Source organism: Octopus bimaculoides, chromosome 10 (assembly GCF_046866305.1).
Source record: "Octopus bimaculoides isolate indiv1 chromosome 10, ASM4686630v1, whole genome shotgun sequence".
Taxonomy (NCBI): Eukaryota; Metazoa; Mollusca; class Cephalopoda; order Octopoda; family Octopodidae; genus Octopus; species Octopus bimaculoides.
This window is the reverse complement of record NC_142937.1, coordinates 18,365,446-18,377,601: the sequence shown is the minus strand read 5'-3', so window position 1 is coordinate 18,377,601 and position 12,156 is coordinate 18,365,446. Positions and strand designations below refer to the sequence as shown.

General features: G+C 39.3%; 1 long non-coding RNA gene across 2 annotated transcripts in view; it reads left to right on the top strand.

The window, feature by feature from the left end:
• The first annotated feature begins 616 nt into the window (after positions 1-616).
• Positions 617-12,156, top strand: part of LOC128248879 (uncharacterized) — a 113,466-nt gene continuing 101,926 nt past the window's right edge. Inside the window, exon 1 of one of the 2 annotated variants that reach the window (XR_016243354.1) lies at positions 617-899. This is a non-coding gene — a long non-coding RNA (uncharacterized LOC128248879). Of the gene's footprint in view, positions 900-988; positions 2,298-12,156 lie in introns of those variants that run through there. The other variant, XR_016243353.1, reaches the window with a different exon arrangement.

Below are 12,156 nucleotides of genomic sequence, written 5' to 3'. Positions count from 1 at the left end.
GTAGTAGTAGTAAAAAGGCTGTCAGCGAGAAAGCATTCAAATTTATTATATTACTCTGATGTAAAATGAAGATTTATAATCACATATATATCCGTCAATAACCAATACAATAAAATGTTTTATGTTACAAGCATAAAAGTTCACGAAGTTATTATTTGAAATGTCTGGCTGAAGGACTCGTGTTATTCGTTGAAAGTAAGGTAGGGTAAAAAAAAATAATGTTTAACTATCACAAACATACATTTGGGTGACGACAGAGTATTTTCTTGTTGCAACCTGTGCCCCTGACATCAAGCATACGCTACATTCATGCAGTCTTCTAAATTATCCATAAATTGAGACAGTTACACACAATAAAGAAATAGTTTCGCATTACTTCATTAAGGTACATATTGTATATATTTATATATATACTATATTTACATATATTTATACATGTATATACATTTATATTTACATATATATTCATATATATATTTACATATATATTTATACATACATATACATGAGGAAATAGATACACATATATGTATATATATATATATATATATATATATATATATATATATATATATATATATATGTGTGTGTGTGTGTGTGTGTGTGTGTGTGTGGTGTTATGGGCTGTGATGAGCTGTGTGTTGTGGTGGAGAGGGGTGAGGCAAACAGAGGTGAAGCCAGACCGGAAGGGCCAGACCGGAAGGGCCAGACCGGAAGGGCCAGACCGGAAGGGCCAGACCGGAAGGGCCAGACCGGAAGGGCCAGACCGGAAGGGTCAGATCGGAAGTCGGCGACACGCGGTCGAAGGCTAGCACGTGGAGTCAGTCAGAAAACAGCGACGTTACGAGAAAGGCGTGTTCTGATCAGGAGCGATCGTGTACTCCGCTGCGGTCGGCAAGGTAAGGTCTAACGTTTCATTCTGTCCTTTTGCTTCTTGTTGTCTTCTTCCTCCATCTCACCACAAGCTATTTCGGCCCATAAGAAAAAAAAATTATGAGTGTAGTCCGGATTTCTAGTGATATAATTAAACCGTTTTGCGGCGACACGGACGTGGTCGCATGGCTAAAGAAGATGAAGCTGGTCGCGAAGCTCCAAGAGATATGCGACTTGGCAAGTTTTCTACCGCTCTACTTGGATGGTCCGGCGTTGGCGCTATTTTTAGAGATGGAAGAGAGGGACCAAGTTAGCGCGGAGAAAATAGAAATCCGCTTGATGGAGGCCTTCGCAGAAGGAATGTTTGAGGCGTACGCTCCCCTGGGGAGAGCGAAGTGGACCGGCGAACAGGTTGACGTGTTTGTCAACGAACTTAGGAGGTTGGCTAGACTGACGGGGTACGAGGGAGAATCGCTGGATCGAACAGTAAAGTTGGCGTTTGTGACTGGGTTTCCTGACCACCTGTCGGTCGAATTGCAGAAACTGCCGGACGTGAACGTCATGCCCATGGCGGATATAATAACGAGAGCTCGTATGTTAGTTTCCTGTCGTAGATCTACACCGTTGTCAGCAACGGCGACAGCAAAAGGTGGCCGACCAAGGAATGGCAGAGAGGGGCCACATTTCGCCAATCGAGGCCGTATTTTCGTACAATATGTCGCCCAGGTCAGGACAGGCTGAGGAGTCGGTGCCACACAGGGCAATATTCAGGTACGAGTGGAGGCACCCGTGTATTGCATCAATGCGACTCCGGGGAGAAGAAGAGCACACCTTCGTGCAGATCGGGGAAGAAGTTTGGGTAAAACCCCCAAATGCACGGTGCACATCACAATGGGGGAAAGGAACTATAACCTCCATCAATTCAAAGAACAACGTCTCAGTCGATGGTATGCCACGCCCTATTTTGGATGTGCGGAAGATTGTCAGTGCTTCAGAGGATGGAACCAGCTGCAGTGGGCAGAATGATGAAGACAGCAGCAGTAGGCAAGATGATGAAGGCAGCGCGCCAGGAACTCAGGCCAGTCCCGGGGTCGCACAGCGACCACATAGGGAGCGGTACCCTCCTCCCTGGCTGGCTGATTATGAAACCAATTAAGGTAGTTCGGGAGCAAGGAGTGAGTGGGAGAGCCGGTTGAATGATCTATAGATCAGGGGGGCGTGTGGTGTTATGGGCTGTGATGAGCTGTGTGTTGTGGTGGGGAGGGGTGAGGCAAACAGAGGTGTAGCCAGACCGGAAGGGTCAGATCGGAAGTCGGCGATACGCGGTCGAAGGCTAGCACATGGAGTCAGTCAGAAAACAGCGACGTTACGAGAAAGACGTGTTCTGATCAGGAGCGATCGTGTACTCCGCTACGGTCGGCAAGGTAAGGTCCAACGTTTCATTCTGTCCTTTTGCTTCTTGTTGTCTTCTTCCTCCATCTCACCACAATATATATATATATATATATATATATATATACATAAGTAGATAGAAATACTTATATTTGTGTGTGTATAGCTGAATGGTCGTGTGTGTGTGTGTGCGTGTGTGTGTGTGTGTGTGTGTGTGTGTGTGTGTGTGTGTGTGTGTGTGCTCAAAAGAAAATTCATTCCTACGTTACTTCTTCCAAACGACGCCAGCCTGTCTGCTCTTCTTCCCTTTGGTAGGCTGCTATTTCTCACTATTAAAACGTTATCAAACAAGCATGGAAAGATAGCAAGTCACACGATCTAGTAATGCAGAATTTCTCCATTTCAGATACTTTCCCAAGGGACATACATATATTCTAATATTACGAACAGCATCGTAACATATCTATAATAACCAACTGGTAGTGAACCCATTTTTATAATCCATCGGATCATGGGGTCAACTCTGAAGCCTCCGTGTGCTTATTCATATATTCATATTGAACATAGATATACTTATATTTGTGTGTGCGTGTGTATACATAGATAGATAGATAGATAGATAGATAGATAGATAGATAGATAGATAGATAGATAGATAGATATTGAGAGAGATAGAGTGAGATAGAGAGAGAAAAAGATATGTATATACATATATATATGTATGTATAGAGTGGGTGTATATATCAGCTTATGCATATGTGTGTGTGTGTGTGTGTGTGTGTGTGTGTGTGTGCCTCGGTGTGTGTGTGTGTCCATCGTTGTAGATGTGTCTAGTTGCATGTGCTTTGGCGTATATATGATCGCGTTTTTGTTCGCAGCAAACTGTCAGAGTTATTATAGAGTTACATAGAATGATTTACCGTATTTTTCCAGTTCCTTGCATTCCGAGTTCAAATCTTCTTTGTGGAGCTTCAATGGATTGCTTTAAGGTCCGCTGTTAACTTTATACTGTAGGGTGACCATAGTTGGGTGCAATAACCCAGGCGGATGAGGACGAATGTTCTCCAGAGAACCATCATGGTTTCCTTCTCTCTGGTTCTGAAGGTTCTCAAGATCCATCTAGCCAGTCGTCCGCACTTTGTCGCGATACTGGTAATGTGCACTTGGAAAGAGGTATCATCACACACGTCAATACCCAGGTCCCGCACTGATTTAGGCTCTGGGATTATAAACCCCTGTAGGCCAGTGTACCCAGTAGGTTTTATATTCATTGTTTGGCGCTGGTAGAGCAGGGCTTGGAATTTTCCAGCATTAAACTATATATTACTGTCCTCAGCACAGCTGTAAATTGCATGTGTGCAATTATGGCACCTCTTTCCAATGCACATTACCAGAATGGCGAAAAAGTGCAGACGACTGCCTGGATGGATCCTAAGAACGTTCAGAACCAGAGAGAAGGAAACCATGATGGTCCTCTGGAGGACATTCGTCCTCAGCTGCCTGGATTAATGCTCCCCGCTGTGGTCACTCAACAGTGTAAAATTAACAGCAGACCTTGAAGCAAACCAGCGAAGCTTCACGAAGAAGATCGCGTCATTGCATCAGCTCAACTACTGGGAAAGGCTGAAACAGCTAAGACTCTACTTCCTGAAGCAAATGCAGGAGAGGTATGCAGTAATATACATCTGGAAAATCCTGGAAGGAATTGTGTAACATTTTGACAATGAAAGCTACACAAATGCCAGAACGGGTCGACACTACACAGTGCTAAAGATACCAGCAATGACATCGCACTCCAGGACCAGTTACTGCAACAGCGTGGGTTTCAGTGGCCCACAGCTTTTTAATATTCTTCCAAAGAGCCTGAGAGACCTACACAACGTGGATGTAGGTGTTTCAGATCAAAACTGGACCTCTTCTTGTCGCGTGTCCCAGATGAACCTCCCTCGTGGCAAGAGGTGGTGCAAATGAGGGTAGCGACATCAAACTCCCTTATTCACCAAATGCTACATATTAGAGGAGGCTCTCAATAATAACAGTCGAGCAAAACGACGGTGCCCCCAGCATGGCCACAGCGCTCAGCTGAAACTAGAAACATATATATATATATATATATATATATATATATATATGTATATATATACACGTCTGAGTTGTTAGGTTTCGTAGGCTGGAGGGAAGCAAAAACTGGGTGTCTTGCGGGTTGGTTATAGACAATTATTCCCAAATCTCTATTTGTAATGTAAGCCAAAGTAATTGGATAAAGGCATCAATATACATTCTAACAACCCTGAACTTACGATTTATATATTTTAGAGAACGTTAAAACTAAAAGAAATAATTAAGGTGGCGAGCTGACAGAATCGTTAACACGCAGAGCAAAATGCTTAGACCCAAAATTTGAAACGAAAATTATAAGAAATATTTTTTTAGTTTTTAAAAAAGATTGAGCAGAGAACCAGACTAAACATTGCTGCGGGTTGGATCCGGCCCATGAGCTGTATGTTTGACACCCCAGTTTAATATCAATAAAACTAACTATTTGTTCTATTATTTAGGTATTTAATGTATTTTGCAAGAATTTTTATCTGAAAACGTGCATTGAAAACAATATTGTTATATTTAAAAGGATACATAATTAAGAAAACCTATAAACACACTCACCGGTCGTTGCTTTGTTTATTAAATTTGTTTGTTGTTGTGATTGTTATTATTTATCTATTTATATACTTGTTTTTAGTGTTTTTCTGAAGCTATTGAAGTTGGCGAGTGTGGTGGGATTCTTCTGTTATAAATTGTAATTTATTTGTTTTTTGGGTTTTTTTTAAGTCTCAACATTCGTCGACATTTTAGCGGCGCTGCATTGAGGATTTCACTACTGAGCGACATTGTTAAGACGATGGCATATCTCCATTGATTTTTCACTTTGGAGTTTGTAATAATTCTTTGACAACATTTCTATAATTCTGAAGAAAGGTCATCCAGTTGGTGTGCTTGGCCTTTATGAAACTAATTTTTATTTTACTTTATTTTCAAAATGTTAAATCAAATATTTTTTGTCATATAAACTGCAAAAGAATAAGAAAAATGAAACAAAATATATCTTAGTGAAGGTCATGGTTTCTTTCTATAAGCAGGAATTGATGCTGTGTTAGTGTCAGGAATATGGTAATTCCATTGAAAACTCTTCTTCAGCTTTATATTCAGATTCCTATTAACATTTAGAATAAGATAATACAGCTTTCATCGGGATATTTTTAAGTCATAAACAAACACACACTCGCACGCAGGCACGCGCGCGCACACACACACACACACACACACACACATATATAGGCACACACCAAGACAGACACACAAAGATTCTCAAACTCACACACATGCACTTACTCACATTTAAGTATATTTCATAGATAGATAGATAGATAGATACGCACACACATATACACACACACACACACACACATATCGAGAGAGATACATATATACTCATACACACATATATATATATTTATATTTATTACAAATGTGTTTATACACATGCAGTCAGGTGGTGAGGCAGGCAAGCAGACAGAAGACAGACAGACAGGCTGACAGATAGACAGGATAGACAGATAGATAGATAAACAGACAGACTTGGTACTTGAGTGTTTTTTTTTATTTTTGTTTTTTTTTTTGTTTTTTTTTTTTGGCATTTCAAATTTATCCAAAATACTACTATGACAGATCACATGGTGAAGTTATTTTCTGAAATGTTAAATATAGTTCATATTTCTTTATCACATTAACTTTAGCAGCTGAAGACATATCACTGCACTTAGTAGCATTGGTGGGAAGATGTCATCCTTTCGGTGTTGTTTCTTAGCTGTAATGAACACTTTTACGCCTCAAAACAAAATAAAATATTTCTATTCTATCTGCATCATGGATTGCGAAAGCGAACAAATATCAAAACCATGAATATCTTGTGAATTTAGAGTTTATACTATATAGTTGTTATTATTCTTATTAAATGTCATGACTTTTTCACCTATAGACCTCATAACATTGATCCCATGTTCCGCCAAAACATATTTTCTGAATACTGCGTCCGATAGCATAAAGACAAAGATAAAGAAAATATACTTTTCAGTTTTTTGTGAGCTTTGCTCTACTTCTAAAGAGCACTAGAGGATATTTCACTGCACTTACTTCGCATATATACAATGTGTGGGTATAATGTGTGTGTGTGTGTGTGTGTGTGTGTGTGTGTGTGTGTGTGTGTGTGTGTGTGTGTGTATGTGCGTGTGTTTATTTTGGTGTTTGGATGTATACAGGAGAAGGAGTTTTTGATTATCCGTAATGCACTTAGGAAAATCAGTTGCACATGAATCTCCTGATGTGGTCTCCCTCTAAGTATTACCCTGATACTTTTGACCTTGAATTATAGTTAGTGTTGTTTTTATTATATTAACTCTGGTGATTCAGTTTTGTGTTTGCTGCGAAGAAGGACAACATTTAGTGAACTATTTTCTGTTGGCTGAATATATATCGGGGATTGAAGACATTGAAGGCTTTCTGCACAGTATGAGAAAATTTGTCTCTACAAATTGTCTATGAATAGATTGACAGCCAGCCGTCGCCTGTGAAAGACTGTGGTTTGGTAACATCTTGTCGCTAATTCCTTTAGGTGCATATACAATCGCGAGCAGCCCTCCCGCCCTTTCACCCAGTGGTACACACAGGATATGTCATCTGGAAGGAGAGAGAACTGCAATAGTACTCATTTTTAGCTAAGTAGAATCAAACAAGATGATCAAGGAAACAATGCGCTGCCAGGAATTGAACCATGACATTATGTTCGTGAACTGTCCACCCTAATTTCGCACGAACGAACTGAAAAATAGTTACATCAAGAATATGAAGCTCAACCATGTCATATGTTGATGACATTAAACGTGTCCGTGATATGAACAGACATGGGTGACTATTGTTGCATATTAACCATTGTTCTGCCGATAATATTCACAACAGGATCCCAAAACAACACAAAATCGTTTTGAAATCAGCCACGAAGTTTTGGATAGATATAGTTACAAATATGACACCTTGGAAAAGGCAATCTTTTATAAGTGCAGAATCAGATACTTAATAACCTACCCCTCTGTATATCTATACCTATGAGAGTTCTGCAAAAGTGGACATAACTTTCTTCATTTGTTGTTCAAATTGGACATGCTGGCAGAGTAAGTCTTCTTCTATAAAAGGTATGATTCAATATAGTCCCTGCTATAAGTGATGCATACGCGCCATCGTTGAAACCAACTCCTAAATCTTCTTTAAAAAATTCAGATGTGCTCTGTTGTACGCACTTCTTCACAAACACTTTCACCTCATTTCTGTCATCAAATTACTGCGAAGAATGTGAATTGATTTCAGAGTTTTGTTCAATCTCTTCCCCCAACTGACCTCTGTTAGCTTTTTGAGTGCCTCAATGTGCTGCTCACTGTTCACAGTACAACAACGTACCAGGAAATCAAGGAAAATGACATCCTCGACATCTCTCAAACCGTCACCATGATTTCTGCACAAATCACTGACTGCTGATCTTCTTAAGCCATGGTCGGCGAAGAGGTGTGACGTCATTCCCTGAACTGAGATTTTGCTTCCAGATCAAGAAGAAATGGTCATGTTTCATCTCCTGCTACCAGATCAAAACATATGTCTTCATTAGCTTCAAATACTTCCAGCACATCGGAACTGACTTTCATCCTTCTCCAAATCTAGTGTCAATTGCCGAGGTACTCTCTTTGCACACACTTTCTTATACCCAGAGTCTTCCACCATCTTCTGTAATACATCGTGACCAGTGTCCAGTTGTACAACAAACTCACAATTTGTGACTCATCTGTCCACGCTAATCAATTCAGCCACTCGCTGGTGATTCGTACCTGTAGGCGCAGCTGATGGCCTCCAACTGCATGTTTTGTCTTCAATGAATGTTTCCTCTTCTTTAAACTTCTTGATCTATCTGTGCACATTGCTCTTGTCGGTTGTATCATTTTTAACATAATGAAATGAAAAGTTGACTTCGGTGTCATTTGAACTCAGAACAGAAAGAGCCGGAAGAAATTTTAGTCCGATGCACTAACAGTTTTGCCAGTTCTCCACTTTAAATACCACTAAAATAACGCGATGACCTTTTATCAACAAGGTGAGGATGACATGTAAGTATACAACAACAACAGCACCACCACTACCACACCAGCAGCAGCTGAAGATTACGAATGTTGATCAGCGTGATGATACATTTAATTTGGTAATATAATGACTGAGAAATCCACTGCGCATTTCATCTTGCAGAAATAATAATTTTTTGGCAACTGACCAAGAAGTTTTGGTATGGAAGAGAAAGGATTTGATTGGTACTTATTTTATATCGACCCACGTTGAATGAAAAGCTGCAGAGATCCCGGCGAGATTTCACTTTAGAATATACATGGACCTAACTTAGTATATCGGTCTTTTCTTCGGATTTCTACAGGTTTCTATAACCAACATTTCACCATTCTGTTTTGAGTTGTCATCGTTGTCATTGCTAACGTTGCGATTGCTGTTGCTGATGCTGCACTTGGTGCTGATGATGATGGTGGTGGTGGTGGTGGTGGTGATGGTGGTGGTGGTGGTTGTGGTGGTGGTGGTGGTGGTGGTGGTGGTGGTGGTGGTGGTGGTGGATGGCGGTGGTGGTGGTGTTACAGTTGTCTAGTTGTTGCCGTCGACATCGTAGTTGTTATTGTTCGTGGAAGTAGTCGAAACGGTTATGCTGTTGCTGACGATGGTGGTGGTTGTGATGGGGATGCTGGTGGTGAGGCTGCTGCTGCTGCTGCTGGAGTGCCGGTGGTAGTAGTAATGTAGTGCCTGTACTTTTGCTGGTGGTGGTGTTGGTGGTGGTGGTGGTAGTGGTGGTGCTAACGGGGCGGTCATCGTCGTCGTCAAGTGTTGTTTAGCTTCCAAGTGATCTTCTCTCAGAACTGACTTGTGATCATCATATTCCATATACGACCTTCCTCTCTAATGTTCTCACAATTTATCCAAGGGCAACATTATCCACAAATCCTTCTATTTTTATTAACATGTTGTTTTAGTTGTTTTGTTTCTTTGTTTTCCTCTGTTTGAAAGCATGGTTGTAATTTGGCTGTTATTTCATGTAAAGGCGATGACAACGTCGAAGTAAACTTTACTTCAAGTAATAACGATTTATATCTATCGCATCACATATTTGGTGTTTGATGGCAGGAGTCGATCAATTACATTGATCCCATGATTATTGATTAAAACTTATTTTATCGATTCCAAAGGGATCTAAAGCATAGACATAAACTCAGAATGTAAAGAAGTGACATAACTAAATACATTGTATTACTATGTCAGGCGCTCTACTGATCCTATTATTTACTTCTTTTCTCCTTCTTCAAATGATTAGGATACGAATTAATGCGGGGGCGTTTATATCGTCCCATGATCTGTTATAAATAGCAACCAAATCACTCTCAAATTACCCCCTTGTCTTATAAAAAGTAAGAACATATTGGTTTCAATTTCTGGCACAAGGCTAGTAATTTCGGAGCAGGGGTTAAGTGGATAACATCAACTCCAGTGCTCAACTGGTACTTATTTTATCGATACCGAAAGGATGAAAGGGAAAGTCGACTCCGGTGGCATTTGAAAATAGTAAGGACATATTAGGTAACGTAATTTTAAATATACATAAGGTATAGAAATAGTTGGAATTGACACGGTTGGAAACCTTTGAATCATACGTCTCCTAGAGCATGGTTCGATCGGATGATTTAGGCGGGGGTGGTAAACAATAACAATAATAATAATTTCTAAGAACAAGATCATACATTTTTTAAAGTTAGAGTATAGCAAATTAAACTACCCCACTATTTGATTAAACATATCCCATTATTTGATTAAATGTACACTAGTACATTTAGCGCTCCGTCGTTTACGACGATAATGGCTCCAGTTCATCTGAGCAACAGAACATCCTGCCCATGAAATTAATGCGCTAGTGCCTGAGCAGTCCACGGACACGCGTATCCTTAGCGTAGTTCTCAAGGAGATTTAGCGTGGTACAGCATGTGACAAGGTGGACACTTTGAAATGTTGGTACTATTCACTTTTACCGGCTGAGTGGAATAAAACAACGTGAAATAAAGTGTCTTGCTCAAGGACACAACGCGCCGCCGGGAATCGAACTCACAACCTTACGATTGTGAGCCGAACACCCTAACTACTAAGCCACGCGCTTTCACAACGCACCCCAGTATTTAATTAAACATACCCTAGTGTTTGCTTTACCCAACCCTAGAATTTACTGAAACTTACCCTAGTGCAGCAGTAAACCTCCCATATTTTACATTGTTGCTGGTATGACAAGTAAAGTTAGGTAGATAGTAACGGTGTCTTCATGTAGCTAATATGCTTATTGCTTTGTTCTTAGTCACCATCGTGGTTTGGAGTGGTGCCCGCTGTGCGTTTTCTGTTGAAACGTTTGTCAGCCAGCAAAACATGAGAAGGTTTTTGACGTACCCTGTATTTGATTACGATACTCCCGTTTTTAACTAAACGTATCCCAGTATTTGATTAAACCTGCAGCATTATTTTCTTAAACATAATTCAGATATCTTATTGCTTAAATTGTCCCCAATGCTTAATTAAATCTACCTTGGTATTTGATTAAACCTTAGTGTTTTAACAAAACCTACCTTAATATTTCATTAAATTTACTCTTGTGTTTAACTAAATTTGTCTCGGTATTTGATTAAATCTACCCTATTGTTTTATTAAACATATCCAGATGTTGAGACCTATTCCAGTATGAATTAAATCAACCCCAGTATTTGATGAAATTTACCTAAGTATTGGGTTAAACCTTCATCAGTATTTGCCTAAACATATCGCATATTTAATTACAGCTACCCCGGTATTTGATTAGACATACCATGTTATTTAATAAAACCTATTCTAATATTGATTAAAGGCTACTCCAATATTCATAATCATACCCTTTTTTTTTTATTAAATATACCCCAATGTTTAATTAAACCTACTCTAATATTTAATTAATTCTACCCCAATATTTGATTAAACCTGAAGTTTTATTTTAATAAACCTACCTTCGCATATGATTACACTTACCCTACTATTTCATTAAACATACCCTACTATTTCATTAAACATACCCAAGTATCAAATTAAATCTACCCAAGTATTTGATTAAACTTACGCCCAATGTTTAATGAAGTCCTAGTTTTTGATGAAATCTTCCTTAATATTTGATTAGATATATTGCAATATTTAACTTAAACTACCTCAATATTGACTAAATCTATCTCAGTACTTGAGTTAACCTATCTCTATATTTGATTAACCCTACCCAATTATTTGCTAAAATGTATCCCAGTATTTATTTGAATCAATCTCAGTATTTCATTAAACCTTAAACGTACCCCAGTATTTTATCTAAACTAGTGGTTCTCAACTAATGGCTCCTAGAGGTCCATATAAGATTTTGGTGGGGTTCACGCAAGTAAAATAGTAACCTGGGGGATCCACAGTAATATTTTAAGAATCCATGGAAACATTTTGTTTTAGATGTATCTATTGCAAGGAACATCTAGATTGTTGCTCTAACATTTCACATAGTTTAACATGTTTCCGACCACTGAAACATGCTCTCTCAGAGGGTCTATTGCAAACCTACACAAGTGAAGGTGTGAAAAACGAAATTGGAATCTTGTAAGAAGTATCTGTAAAACTAGCATTTAAAATCGAATGGTTGTAGGGTCCACCAGAATGAAATGGGAATCAAAGAAGTCCATTTGTGAAAATAGCTGAGAACAA